The sequence below is a fragment of the Antechinus flavipes genome, chromosome 1 (genome assembly GCF_016432865.1).
Source record: "Antechinus flavipes isolate AdamAnt ecotype Samford, QLD, Australia chromosome 1, AdamAnt_v2, whole genome shotgun sequence".
NCBI classification, from domain to species: domain Eukaryota; kingdom Metazoa; phylum Chordata; class Mammalia; order Dasyuromorphia; family Dasyuridae; genus Antechinus; species Antechinus flavipes.
Genome location: NC_067398.1, coordinates 460,088,730 through 460,104,459, shown reverse-complemented (window position 1 = coordinate 460,104,459; position 15,730 = coordinate 460,088,730).

Here is a 15,730-nt window from a genome sequence, read left to right as displayed (position 1 = left end):
TGGGGATGGGATGAAAGGTTCCTTCATATTCACTGAATCAAACCAAACTTCCTCTTTAGTCCATGTGTTAGAACTAACCCTGCTGGAGTTGTAGATTCAAATCTAGAAATTTTAGAATGACAGCTGTTGAACCAGTTCAGAGTTGAAATTAGTCTAACTCACATCCAGGACTACTACTAAATATATCTGTTGATGTCATTTTCTCATGGACCCTTCTTAATCAGATGGAAATAGAAGTCACCTTTCCCTCTGAACTTTGACAGCATTTTCATGGAGCTTTGGGTCCTTAGATTTACAGCTGGAAGGGATCTTGGAGACCAATTAGTCATAATCCCTTATTTTATAGACACAAAAACCAAGGCCCATAGAGGATATGACTTGTCCAGAATCACATAGGTAGTGAATGACAGAGCTTCTGGCTCTAAATTCATTGCTTTTCCCATTGTGTACTCCACACTGCCTCTTACTGCCTTATGATACAGCACATAGCTTCATTTTTTTAGTTGCTTGCACATATATTTCCTAGAAAAATAAGATTCATACTTTTGTTATCTTCTCTACCAAGTTATAAGCTTTATTAGAATGGGGCCCATGTCTTGGCCAACTTTCTATTCCTTTATCTTGAGCACATTATCACATGGGTGCTTTACAAATTGTTTTTTTTTTTGCATAAACCTTGTTCTGCATTTGAAAATGTTTTGGAGCTAGTCTGATTTTGTTATAATTTTACATCAATGCTTCTCTTTCTGCTTAAAAGGATATTTAAATGGCAAGTGAGTACCACTCAGTAAAAGTAAATCTTCCATGAATATAGAATAGTTTCTGATGCCTGTTGAATTTTTGTCTGTAAGAGGTTCCAAGAGCTTATATTGCAATACATGATATGATAGATGCATCAAGGTGAGTGGAACACATCTGTCACAAATAAAGGCTATAAAAATGTACTGCCACAACTATCATTTAGTTCCTTTAGCAACAAGCATAAAATGCACTTAATTCTAGCTTTCTGTTCCTTCTGACACTTCCTTCTGAGTAACAACTGTAAAAGTATTGTTTTGTCTCCTGTTCTTAATTTCTGCTTCAAACAACCATTTTTCTGAGAAAAGTAAACTATGGAATTATTTTTCTTACTGTCTGACTAAAATTGCTCACAGTCAGAGAGTAAGATGGAATTGTATCTCTCTGGGAATAGCAAAATGGTTAACAAAAGCAATAGCTACATGGATTTATGAATAATTCTCTCTGTCACTGCAGCAAAATGATTTCTACCTTTCAAATTTAAAAAAGGACTATTTTTTTTCTTTGAATTTTTATCATAAGCTCAAAAACTCTGTAAATTTTGGGTTTTTAATGATCATAATGATTTTTAAAACATTATTATTGATTAAAAAAAGAGATAGTTTGGCAAAGTATATACAGTTCAGCTTAGAGTTAGAAAGATCTGGGTCATATCTTACCCTGGTGTGATCCAAGCTAAGTTGCCAACCTTCATTGATGGAGAGTTTACACACAGTGAGTACTGTGGAACAATGAAATTATAGATCTGGACAAAATAAGATATTAAAAAGCAATAAGCAAAACAACTTGTTTACTACTATATCCTCTTATGATTTCTTCTTCTATTGCATGTTTTCTACCTCACTGGATTTTGTTAATGTTACTATTAATTATTTTTTACATAATTATAATCAGGATGTGCGGTAATTAGATGGTACAGTAGATAGAGTGCCAAGACTGGAGTCAGGAAGACTTAGGCACTTACTACTTTGTGATCCTGAGCAAGTCATTTAATCCTGATTACCTCAGTTTCCTCATCTATAGAATGAACTGGAAAAGGAAATGTTAAACCATTTCGTTATCTTTGTCAAGAAAACGCCAAATAGGGTCACAGAGTGGCAGATGTGACTAAAGCAAATGAATAAACAATAATCAGGATGTGTAAATTGATACATTAATTCTTCTTTCTTCATTCTACATCACCTCATATAAAACTTTTCATCTTTCTTCATTGGGATAATTTCTTTTAGATGTTAGTATTGCGTGAATGGAATCTTATCCTTGGCCCACTGGATTTAATACTGCTGAGGGACTAACCTTAGACACTGTGGCCCTGTGCAAATTACTCCATTTCTGTAAGGCTCAGTTTTCTTATCTTTAAAATAGGAGCAATATTTTCTATGAAGGATAACCTGATGTGAGTAGGAGGGCTGAGAGTTTTGGAAAACAAAGGACTGGACCTCTGATTTCATCAGTTTAGAGAACTACCAAGAAAGTAACTTTTTTCTCCTTGCAGACTGGCATTTTCTTTGTAATTTAGAGAATGACTTAGAGCACTGACAAATTAGGTAACTTGATCAGAGGCACACAGCTAATATGTGTCAGAGACAGGACTTAAAGTCAAGTCTTTCTAGTATCCAAGCCAGCTCTCTAAGCAGCTAAGAACCATAGTGGGATTGGATTTAGAAAGAATTGAAATCAAATCCAGTTTAGTTATTTAGATGTATGACTAAGGATAAGTAATTTAATCCCTACCTGCCTCAGTTTCATCAACTGTAAAATGGGGAGCAAAAATCACACATATATATATAAATAGGCATTTAATAAACAATTGTCCTGGAGCAGAGCCAACATGGCAGAGTACAGGTCAGTACCCAGCTGAACTCTCCTACCGCTTCCCCTCTAAACAACTTTATAATAACTCCTCAATCAAGTTTTGGAGTAGCATAATCACCAAAAAATCAGAATGAGACATTTTCCAGTTCAAGACAGTGTAGAAAGTTGGCAAGAAAAGACCATGCCATTAGGGCACAATTTGGTCTAAAAAAGGAGCAGCAGCAGCCCCTTCAGTAGTTTTCAGTTAAGTGATGTAAGGAGGTTGGACAACTAGTCAGAAAACGATTACAAAAGCTCTCTTTGCTAGCACTGGTTACAACTGGCACTGATTGGCACCTCTTGGTCAAAGAACAGACCATATACTAGAAGAATAGTGAATACTGAAGAATACTTCTTCCTAGATCATACTGAGAAGTTGCAGAACTCCAGAATTACCTCTGAAAATATTAGCATGAAAAATCCTGAAACTCAGAACAGAACTTTTCCATCATCAAGTGAGCAGAGCTAATTTTAACTAAAAATTCACAGTCAAGAAATAGGTTGGAAAAAGAAGCAAACAACAACAACAAAGACTTTGACCCAAAAGGCTAATATAATCCCAGGGAAGAACTAAGACACAAGCTCAGAAGAAGACCATAAAGTGAAAATAGCTATAAGCAAAGTCTTAAAGAAAAATGCTAGTTGAACTCAAGCTCAGGAAGAATTCCTGGAAGAGTTAAAGAAAGGAGAAAAAAAGAATAATTGGGAAAAGAAATAAGAGTGAAGCAATAAAATTATGAAAAGAAAATTAACAGCTCAGTAAAAGAGGCATAAAAAATACTGCAGAAAATCTTTAAAATTGAAATAGTCTAATGCTAAAATAGGCACAAACATTCATTAAAGAAAAGAATTACCTAAAAAGCAAAATTGGTCAAATGGAATAAGAAGTAGAAAAACTTAATGAAGAAAATAGTTTTTTAAACATTAGAATTTGGTAAGTAGAAATTAACAACTCCTTCAGATAAACAATAAAATCAGGAAAACAAATCAACAAAAGCATCAGGAAACAATAAAATAAAGAAAATCTGAAATATCTCATCAGAAAAACAATTGATTTTGAAAATAGATTGAGAATAGATAATTTTAGAATTAGAGGACTACCTGAAAGTTCTGATTAAAAAGAAAAGAGCCTAGACAACATAAGAAATTGCAAAAGAAAACTGATTAGACATCTTAGATCTAGAGAGTAAGATAATAGTAATTGAAAGAATTCACAAATCTCTTCCTAAAAACAATCCCAGTCCCCATAGTCCCAGGAATATTATATTCAAATTCCAGAACTTCCAGGTCTAGGAGAAATTACTTCAAGTAGCCAGAAAGAAATAATTAAAATATGGAACCTAGTCAGGATCACACAAAATTTATTAAGATCCATGTAAAAGTTTCAGAGGGCTTGGAATATGATATTCCAAAGCAAAGGAACTAGGATGACAATCAAGAATAATCTGCCAGCAAAAAAGAATACAAGCCTTCAGGGGGAAAATGAAATAGAGAACCTTTAAGCATTCATAATGAAAAGACCAGAGGAGAATAGAAAATTTTGACCTGGAAACAGAACAAACAAAAGAAGCATAAGAAACTTAACATGAAATAGTGATCATAAAGAACTCAATAAACTTAAACTGTTTATAATTTTATATAGGAAGATGATATATGAAGCCCTAAGAACTTTATCATTAATAAGACAATTAGAAAAATTCTACCTAATTCTACATAGGTAGAAGGCACGAGTATGAGTCAATTATATTGAAATGATCTCTTAAAAATTAAATGAAAGAGTAAGAAAGAGAGACACATTGGGAGGAGGAAGAAAGAGGTAGAATGGGGAAAATATTGTCACATAAAAGAGGCACACAAAGAAGAACTTTTATATATTCACCAAATGATAATTGGTCAAAAGATATGAACAGATAGTTTTCAAAGAAGAATTCAAAGGTCTCTATAATCATCTGAAAAAAAATGCTCTAAATCATTATTGTTTAGAAAAATGCAAGTTACTTTCTCACACCTATCAATCGAGAATGACATGCTTGAGAGAATGAGGGCATTAATAAACTGTTAGTGGAGTTGTGAACTGGTACAAATATTATGGAGAACAATTTGAGCTATGTTCAAAGGCCTATAAAACTGTGCATACCCTTTCATTCAGAAATATCACCACTAGATCTGTACCCCAAAGAGATCAAAGGAAATGGAAAAGGACTTATATGTACAAAAAAGTTTATAGTAGTTCTTTTTGTGGTAGCAAAGAATTTCAAATTGAGGAGATACTCATCAATTGGAAATAACAAGTTATGAAATATAATTTTGATGGAGTATTATAGTAATGATAAAGAAAGTGGTTTCAGTAAAAACAACAAAAACTTGACAAGATCTCTGTAAATAGATGTAAAATGAAGTGAAAAGAATTGAGAGATCATTGTGCATGCATAGTAACAGTATTTGTAATGACAATCAACTTTGTAAGATGGGATCAATGCAAGGATCCAAGACAATTCCAAAGGATACATGATGAAAAAATGCTATCCATCTCCAGAGGGAGAACTGATGAACTCTGAATCAAATTAAAGTATAATTTTATCACTTTTTTTTTCTTTTCTGGGGGAAGAGGGCTACTCATAAAATGTAAGTGAGTTTTGTTGGATTTCATATGTATAACATATAATTTTGCTTGCCTTCTCAATGTAGGGGTAGAAAGGAGGTAGAAAGGAGTAGAAGGGAGGAAGAAAATTTGGACCTCAAAATTTAAAAAGAATGCTAAAAATAAATAGATCAGATAATAAAGACTTGTAGCTGTGTTGCATTCAGATATGAGCTTAGTATATGTGTATTTATTACAGCAAATGTTCTGTGAGTTTGCTTTAAGCTTGAACCCACTCTCCCCAAAATAAAAGTAGTATAAGGGAAAATTATAGTAATATCACCAAACACAACTTAAATTTAATTGTTACTTAAAAGGAGGACAACTCTTTTGATATGTAAACAAACTTTCTTAGAGGATAATGAAAGACACAAAAACTGCCCTCAGGTATTAGAAGGTAAATGCCTGGTAAATTTTGTTCTTCTTATATATTCCTTGTAAAACCTTATAGAAGATAATTGGTTACATTAAACTTTGATGCTAATTACTGGCAGTGAACTAAGCACAACATATGAGAATGAGACTTCAGGTCAATAGAATTGGAGAAGGGATACCTCCTCTAACCCATGGAAACTGAGAGAAAGATGCAGTTTAAAAGATCTGACTTAGTAAGACTTAGGAATTATAATAAAGATTGTCAGGGCTTATATTGACTATTTAAGCATAAATGACAGCTGGTGCAAAAACATGGAGAATGGAGATGAATTATTTTATCTGAAGAAAAGAAAAGGCCAGTTTGTCTGTATTGGGGCATAATGGAATATTAAATCTAAGAAGATTAAGGAGATAGATTGAGGACTGGTGAAGAGCTTTAAAAACTAAAAAGAAGACTTTTTTTTTTTTTTTTTTTTTTTTTTTTTTTTTTTTTTTTTTTTTTTTTGCTTATAGAGGATATGGAAAGCCACTGGAGTTTGTCAATTTAGGATAATGACATGGTTAAATTTGAATTTAGGGAAAATGTCTTTGGCAACAAGGTATGAGTTGTATTCAAGTGAGGAAAGATTTGAATCAGGGAGCTTCATTTGAGAGGTTGTAGTGACATTCTCAAAAAGAGGTGATGAAGATCTGAACTAAAGTGTTAGTTGTGTGCCTAAAGATAAGGGATCATATGTGAGAGATATTGTGGAAGTTGAAATGATAAGATTGGGCTGTTAATTAGAACTGTGACATGAAGAAGAATGAGGACTTAAGATATACTAAATTTATCAATCTGGGAGACTGAGAAGATGGAGGTGACTTTGAAAGAAACATGGAAGTTTGGAAGAGCAAAGAGTTTTAGGAGAGAAATAATGAGCTCAGTTTTGGACATGTTCAGTTTGAAATATCTTGAATATCTGGTTTGAAATGTCTAGCTGGTAGTTGGTGACGCGGGAGAGAAACTCAAAGAAGAGATGAATGAAATAGATAGATCTGGTAGTCATTTTCATAAGGAAGATAATTGAGTCCATGGAAGTTAATGAGGGAAAAATAGAGAGATAGACAGAGACAGAATATATAGAAAATAACCTAGAAGACAGTCTGATTAAACACCCATAGTTAGAAAGAATAATCTAGATCAGGGCTTCTTAAACTTTTTTCCTCTTGGGGCTTTTTATTGCCTGAGGTAATTTGTGATTACCACCTTGAATCTGAGATTATGTATTTCTGACAAGGTTTATGCATCACCTGTGCAAAATGAGTATGTTGTATGTTTAAACCAAGACTGCAGAAAAGTCACTCAATGCAACATGGGCAAGCATTACCAGAAACACTGGATTCATTGTGTTGGATTTTGAATTAATTTTTGGATAATGCTTTCAAAAACTTTTTATTGTTGCAACTTCTGCTTTCAGTTACAACTCCATATTGGTTTGACACCCACAGTTTAAGAAGTTTTGATGTAGATGATAAACCAACAAAGGAGACTGGGAAGAAGTTGACAAAATGAGAAGAATGAGGGCTGAAAAAAAACTGGCAAATCTGAAACACTGAAGCCCTTCTTATTGATGTAATAGCTATAGTCATGGAAAGACATTTACAATTCTAAGGGGAATCAAAGTTGAGTAGTGGGAAGAGGGAAGTATTTTGTTTTTAGTGATTAAGGCAGGAGAATATGATTAATCTGAGAATGTTGGTCACTAAAGGCCCTCAATAGAGCTTAATTTTCTCATTTTATTTACCAATTCTATCTTTAATATTTTTTGGTACAGTTTTAGAAGTTTTTGGCAATTATTTTTTAAAATATATTTCAGACAAATCTAAAACAATGGCAAAGTAAGTATATACAGTCTTTTTTGAGATGGATCTTATAAGAGGCTTAACTTCCCCTTATGCAAGTATTCTAAAAAAAGACAATTCTTTGGAATGGTAGGGGTGAGGAAGGTATAGCCAAGAAATGAAAAAAAAGAAGAAAAAAAAAACACAACCAAAAACCAATTCCTGTTTTCATAACCAATGTCCCTGCTGATCTTATAAATTGAAATGCCAGTGAGCAAAATAGATAGAGTGAGAAAATCCATGGTGCTGGCAGATAGAAACAGTGGCAATCTGCAGGAGAAGCCCCAGGGATGTTGGAGAATGGAAGGAATTACCTGTTCAAGAAATAAAATGGATTATTTCTGTACATACTTCCATCATAAATGTTCTTCAAATAGGGAGTAAGCCCTCAGCTTTTGATTCCTACCAGTATATATTTTATCTTTATACTTTACTATGTTCATGATCATATAGGCAATAGAAGGATCTTGCAACAGATTGATGTGAAGAATAGAGAATATTATATTATATTATATCTCTATATTGTATAAGATTAATTGATTGCTAGTTGTTTAAAGGAGCTCCTTCCCCCCAAAGATATTCTTAAAAGCTGTATGAACGGAATACTACAGTACTCTACCTATATATTTCAGTTAGGAACCAGACTACAGCTTTTTGGCAATGAGGCTATACCTCAACTCAACACTAACAAGGCAATCTCATTGTCTAGGTATACTTCGAGTCTTCATTTATTTAAATTCCTAACTTATATGCCCTATTTGATGTGTTTACCTTTACCAGTCAGCTGCAGGACAGATAACATCAAAGTCATTGGTGAAATAGCATAATAAAAATATCAATAAATATTTCCTCCATATATCTGGGATACCCTTCCCAATAAATATAACATTAATGGGAAGGCACAAGGGACACACTTTTAAGTGGTAACTGTTAAAATTAGTTATCTGTAATAAAAAAAAAAAAGACTGAAAACAAAGTTATCATGCCATCTAATTTGCCAAACATTTAATTTGCAAAGTTAGTATTTGCATATCAAACCAGGTCACCTAATTCCTTAGAGTTTATAGACATGGAGTGATTTACAGATTTGATTTTTTTTTTTATAAGAAGAAGGAATGAAAAAAGGAGAGTGAGATGTGAAAGAAGAGCATTTCAGTCATAGGGAACAACCAGTGCAAAGCCTTAAGAAGTTGATATGGAATAGTATGTGTGAGTATAAATAATTAAGCCAGCTTGGCTGGATCATCAAATATAGGAAAGGGAATAAAGTGTACTGTCTGGAAAGGTAGGAAGGAATCTGATTGTGAAGGGTTTTAAATGACAAACTGAAATTTTGATTCTAGAAGTAATAGGGAGCCCCTAGAATTTATTAAGTAGGGGAGTGACATGGCCAGCTCTAAATTTTATAAAAAATCATATTGGCAGCTACTGTGAAGAAGAGATTGGAGAGAGGGACATGAAATGGGGATAGCAAATAGGAGGATATTGCAATAGTCTAGATGTGAAGGGATGAGGACTTTGAGTAAGGTGGCGATTCCATGAATTCAGTGAAGGGATCAGCTGAGAGATCTTCTGGAGGAAGAACAGCAAGATTTAGGGACTAGTTGGATATTTAAAGTGAGAATGAGGAATTGAAGACAATACTGAGGTTGTGAACTAGAAAGATAATAGTATTGTTGATAGTAAAAGAGAAAGAAGGAAGAATGAAAGCTTTTATGGGGGAAAGATAAGTTCTCTTTTGAACATATTAAGTTTGATATACCTTTGGGACATCTACTTTGAAGTGTCTGAAATTCTGAGGATGAAATCAAGAATTCATGAAGAGGAAGGTAACTTCTTCATTAGACTGGGAAAATAATTAATAATATTAGAATGAAGTTAAGAATAAAGTCATGGGGTTATGAGCTGAAGGAGAATAGAGAGTGGATTAAAAAACATAATCCTACAATATGTTGTTTACTATTTTTGAGGCTGAATTTAATAGTTGGTTGAGGGGATGAGAGGAGCTTAGAAAGTCACATGTGCCTTCTCCGCCATCTTGCAATATGTTGTTTACAAGAAACACATTTGACACAGAGGTAAAAAGCTAGAACAGAATTTATGTTTCAGTTGAAGTATAAAAAGCAGGGGTGTAATTCTGATTTCAGATAAAGAAAAAGCAAAAGTAGATCTAATTTAAAAAGATAAGGAAGAAAAGTATATCTTGATAAAGGATACTGTAAATAATGAAGTAGTAACAAAACTAAATCTGTATGCACCAAATGGTAGAACAAGCAAATTCCTAGAGAAGATTTTTAAGCCAGTTACAGGAAAAAATAGACATCAAAACTATTCTAGTGGGGGACCTCAACTTTCCCCTCTCATAATCAGGCAAATTTAACCACAAAATAAGTCTGAAAGAAACTAGGGAGGTTAATAGGATCCTAGAAAACTTCAATATGATAGACCTCTGGAGAAAATTGAATAAAGACAGAAAGGATTACAACTTTTTCTTGGCAATACAAGGCACCTACATAAACATTGGTCATATATTAGGGCATTAAAAACCTCATAATCAAATGCAGAAAGGCATAAATAGTAAATGCTTCCTTTTCAGATTACAATGCAATAAAAAATTATATTCAATATAGGACCAGGGAAAGAGAGATTAAAAACCAATTGGAAATTAATCTAATTCTAAAAAATGAGTGAATCAAGCAACAAATCACAGAAACAATCCATAATTTCATTCAAGAAGGTAACAATAATGAGACAACATACCAAAACCAATGGGATGCAGCCAAAGTAGTTCTTAGGAAAAAAAAATGTATCTTTAAATAGCTACATGAATAAAATAGAGAAAGAGAAGATCAGTGAATCAGACAAGCAACTAATAAAGCTAGAAAAAGGACAAGTTAGAAATTCTGAAACTCAAAGGAGAGATTAATAAAATTGAGACTAAGAAAACTATTGAACTAATAAACAAAGCCAAGATTAAATTTTATGAAGAACTAACCCAACAAAATAGATAAACATTTGGTTAATTTGATCAGAAAAAAGAAAGAAAAAAAAGTCACCAGCATCACAAATGAAAAAGGTGAACTGATGAAAAAGAAATTAAAACAATAATTAGGAGCTATTTTGCTCAATTTTATGACAGCAAGTCTGACAATCTAGCTTAAATACATTCTGGAGAACAATCTGGAACTACGCCCTAAGGGGTATAAAAGTGACCCAGCAGTGCCACTACTAGATCTGTGTCCCAAGGCAATCATAAATGAGGAAAAAGGACGCACATGTGCAAAAAATGTTTGTAGCAGCTCTTTTTCTGGTAGCAAAGAATTTGGAAAATGAGGAGATGCCCATCAATTGGGGAATGACTGAACAAGTTGTGGTATACGAAGGGAATGGAATATTATTGTTCTGTATCAAATGATAAACAAGCTGATTTTCTTTTTTTTCTTTTTCTTTTATTTTTTTAAAATAACTTTTTATTGACAGAACACATGCCTGGGTAATTTTTTACATTATCTCTTGCACTCACTTCTGTTCTGATTTTCCCCCTCCCTCCTTCCACCCCCTCCCCTAGATGGCAAGCAGTCCTTTACATGTTAAATAGGTTACAGTATATCCCAGATACAATATATGTGTGCAGAACCGAACAGTTCTCTTGTTGCACAGAGAGAATTGGATTCAGAAGGTAGAAATAACCCGGGAAGAAAAACAAAAATGCAAACAGTTTACATTCATTTCCCAGTGTTCTTTCTTTGGATGTAGTTGCTTCTGTCCATCATTGATCAATTGGAACTGAGTTAGATCTTTTCTTTGTTGAAGAAATCCACTTCCATCAGAATACATCCTCATTCAGTATCGTTGTTGAGGTATGTAATGATCTCCTGGTTCTGCTCATTTCACTTAGCATCAGTTCATATAAGTCTCTCCAAGCCTCTCTGTATTCATCCTGCTGGTCATTTCTTACAGAACAATAATATTCCATAACATTCATATACCACAATTTACCCAGCCATTCTCCAATTTATCTATTTTGTTGGGTTAGTTCTTCATAAACTAACCATTGGAGAATCATCCATTCATTTTCCAGTTTCTGGCCACTACAAACACGGCTGCCACAAACATTTTGGCACATACAGGTCCCTTTCCCTTCTTTAGTATCTGTTTGGGGTATAAGCCCAGTAGTAGCACTGCTGGATCAAAGGGTATGCACAGTTTGATAACTTTTTGGGCATAATTCCTGATTGCTCTCCAGAATGGTTGGATTCGTTCACAACTCTACCAACAATGCATCAGTGTCCCAGTTTTCCCGCATCCCTCCAACATTCATCATTATTTTTTCCTGTCATCTTAGCCAATCTGACAGGTGTGTAGTGGTATCTCAGAGTTGTCTTAATTTGCATTTCTCTGATCAATAGTGATTTGGAACACTTTCATATGAGTGTAAATAGTTTCAATTTCATCATCTGAGAATTGTCTGTACATAATCTTTGACCATTTATCAATTGGAGAATGGTTTGATTTCTTATAAATTAGAGTCAATTCTCTATATATTTTGGAAATGAGGCCTTTATCAGAACCTTTAACTATGAAGATGTTTTCCCAGTAACAAACTGATTTTAGAAGAGCCTGGAAAGATTTATATGAATTGATGCTGAGCTAAACAAACAGAACCCGGAATACATTGTACACAATAACAGCAAGAATGTGTGATAATCAACTATGAAAGACTTGGTTCTTCACAGTGGTTCAGTGATTTAAAGCAATCCCAGTAAACTTTGGACAAAAAAATGCCATCTGCATCTAGAAAAAGAATTAAGAAGACTGAATGTAAATCAACACATACTAAATTCACTTCTTTTTTCAGTTTTTTTAAATTGCTCCCATAGTTTTTAATTTTTTATTCTGATTTTTCTCTCCCAACATCATTCATAAAGCAATGTCTTAAAAAAATAAAAAATAATTAAATAAATGTAGACAAAAAAATAAACAAAAAAAAAACATTTTAATTTAATGCAATCAAATGTTTCATTTTTATATCTTGCAATGTTTACTATCTTTGGTTCATTCATAAATTCTTTTGTTATTCATGTCTGAAAGTTAATATGTTCCATATTCTTCTAATTTTATTTTGCTGTCTCCTTTATATCTAGGTAATGTATTCATTTTAAGTAGATTAGTTCAGGTAGAATTATTATTTTTATTATGTTGACTCTGTCTACTCATGGATAATTAATATTCCTCCAATTACTTAAATCTGACTTTATTTTTTATAACAAGTGTTTTATAATTAGGTTTATGTAGTTCTTGTGTTTGTCTTATAAGATATATTCCTAGGTAGTTTATGCTGTCTAGAATTATTTTAAATGGATATCTCCTACTGTCTGTTCTTGTAGGGTTTTGTTGTAATTTGTAGAAATGCTGATGATTTATCTGAGTTTATTTTATATTCTGATACTTTGCTAAAATTATTATTTCAACTATTTGAATCTCTAGAATTTTCCAAGTATATCATAATATTATCTACAAAAAAGAAATAGTTGTGTTACCTTGTTGCCCATTCTAATTTCTTAAGTTTCCTTTTCTTCTTTTATTGCTACTGCATTTCTTTTTTTCCCACCTTATTTTATTTTGTTTATTATAGCTTTTTTTTTGACAGAATATATGCATGGGTAATTTTTCAACATTGACCCTTGTAAACACTTCTGTTCCAACTTTTCCCTTCCTTCCTTCCAGCCCCTCCCCTAGATGGCAGGTAGTCTCATACATGTTAAACATGTTAAAGTATATCTTAAATACAATATATGTGCACATATATGTGTACATATTTATACAGTTCTCTTGTTGCACAAGAAAAATTGAATTTAGAAAGGCAAAAATAACCTGGGAAGAAAAACAAAAATTATTGCTACCATTTCTAATAGAATATGAATAATATTGGTCATAAATGGCATCCTCATTTCTCTCCTGATCTTACTGAGAAGTTAAGAAAATCAGATGTTAGGAGTTTGACATGGTTTATTTTGAGTCTGTCTGTGAAAGGATCTAGGAGAGTTATATTAATGATCCATTCAAGATTTTTTTTTTTTTTTTGATAGGGGAAGATTGGGGCATATTTGAAGGCAATAAGAGATTTAGAAATCATATCATACTATTATTTATATGAATCTGAGGGAATGAGTAAATGATAACTTTCAATAAATGGAATTTTTTTTAAACTTCATGAAATTCCAAGACAGCTATAATAGAAAAAAGAATAATCATGCATTTAAATGAAAATTTTATTGGTTTTCAGAATTTGGTAATTAGGGAATTTAGTTTTAAATTACAAAGTTTCATTGGAATTATATTCTTTTGCTTGACCAATAAAACTTAAGTTTTCATCCTTAAATTAATAATGATAAATTTGTACATCAGAATATGAGTCTCTTTGTGTGAAAGATTTCTCTTTATATGAGGGAATGAATCAGTATTTCTAAATACTGATTTATGATTGGCAAATGACTTGCAAGGGAAATAGCAAAGTGCTTTTTAAACTTTTGTATATTTTATATTTAGTTTGATTTAATGGAATTCTTAACATGTACAATTCGATTATGCATAGATTTGGTGAATTTAAATATAAATTACAATTGAAGGAAAATATAATTTAGACTGTTTCATTGTTTCCACTTTTAGCAAGTGTATGTAAAAAAAGGTAAAGCCATAGGGATGGATTATAAAGAATCGGACTCTTAAAAGCTTTTGGAGTAGGTGCAAGACTGTAATGAAAGAATAATAATTAATATGCTTCACAAACACTGATTAGTTTCTTATAATCAATGTAACTGTGGTTGTACCGGGTGAGCTGCCAAAGGATAGGGAAATGGAGAAGTAATGAGATAATCCACAGATCAGAAAATCTGCTGAGAATTGTTTAGGTAAATGGGCCTGTGCTATTGGAATATTTTTCTTTTGGGGGACACTGTGATTGGAAGCTGTATGCTAATAGAATCATATCTTGGATTCAAAACTAATAGGGACCTTGGAAGTAGGTCATCAAGTTCAAACCTCTCATTTTACAGATAAGGCCCAGAGATGCTACAATCTATCTAAGATTGCACCGGCATTAAACTAAAGAAACAGAATTCAAATCTAGGTCCTGTGGCTCCAAATTAAGAGCTTGTTTCCCATTGTACTTACTTCCCTAATTATTTTCCTCTGACTGGACAATAATTGCATTTCATGGCTTAGATGGGCTTATTATTATCGTTTTATTGTTTTATCGTTCTAGATGCTACGATAACCCAGAAATCCTCATAGCTGTAAGGTGTCTAGAGGTTACTTATTACCTAAAATTATTCTATGGCATATTTTCTCAAATGAGATTTAGGAGGGAGCTAGCAAACCCTTTGGGGTTGAAATGTGTATTGACAAGGACTTGGATACAAGTTCTTTCTGGTTTACTTTTGGGGATATGGACCCCCATGGAAGATCTGGTAATTGTTTTAAAAGATTACCTTGTAAAATAATCATAAGTGAAAGTGGACTCACTGATTCCATAATGTGTTAAATTATATGATATGAAAGTGTTCTGGTAGCCAAAGGAGTAAGTAGGTAAGTAGACATTGTTCAAGTCAGGTATAATAGGAGTTTGAGAACTAGGATTTGTAACTTAGAGTGATAACATTTCCTTGCAGTACTAGAGTAATTTAGAATATTATGAACTTTGAGTCGAAAGGGGAACTTGAGTCATATACCACAATTTCAAAAAGAGACACACACTGCATTTGAAAGAGCTGCCTGAAAGAAGGAATATTGCATCATCAGCCTCGTGTACATATAACAAGCTAAAATATAAAGCACTGGCAGTACAAGAACAACATTTTTACAAAAGAAACTGAAAGGATGAACCTCAAAGAAGAATTGAAAGACAGAGTTGTGGAAGAGAGACTAAAGCAGGTCAATGAGTCTTCAGGCTTCTCAGAATAGAAGATGTGGTTGAAATAAAAAATGAACTTTCTTCTTTAAGGACAGAGGGAAATTAAAAAAAAAAAACCTGCTCTTTCCTCAACATTCTCTTCTTGTATCTATCCAGTAATAATCTAATTTAATCTTGGTCTGCATTAAGAATGGCATATAGTCTAGGAAAAAAGGTTTTAAAATTGTAGGATTCCTCTTTAATCTGCCTGATAAGACCACAGAAGGAAT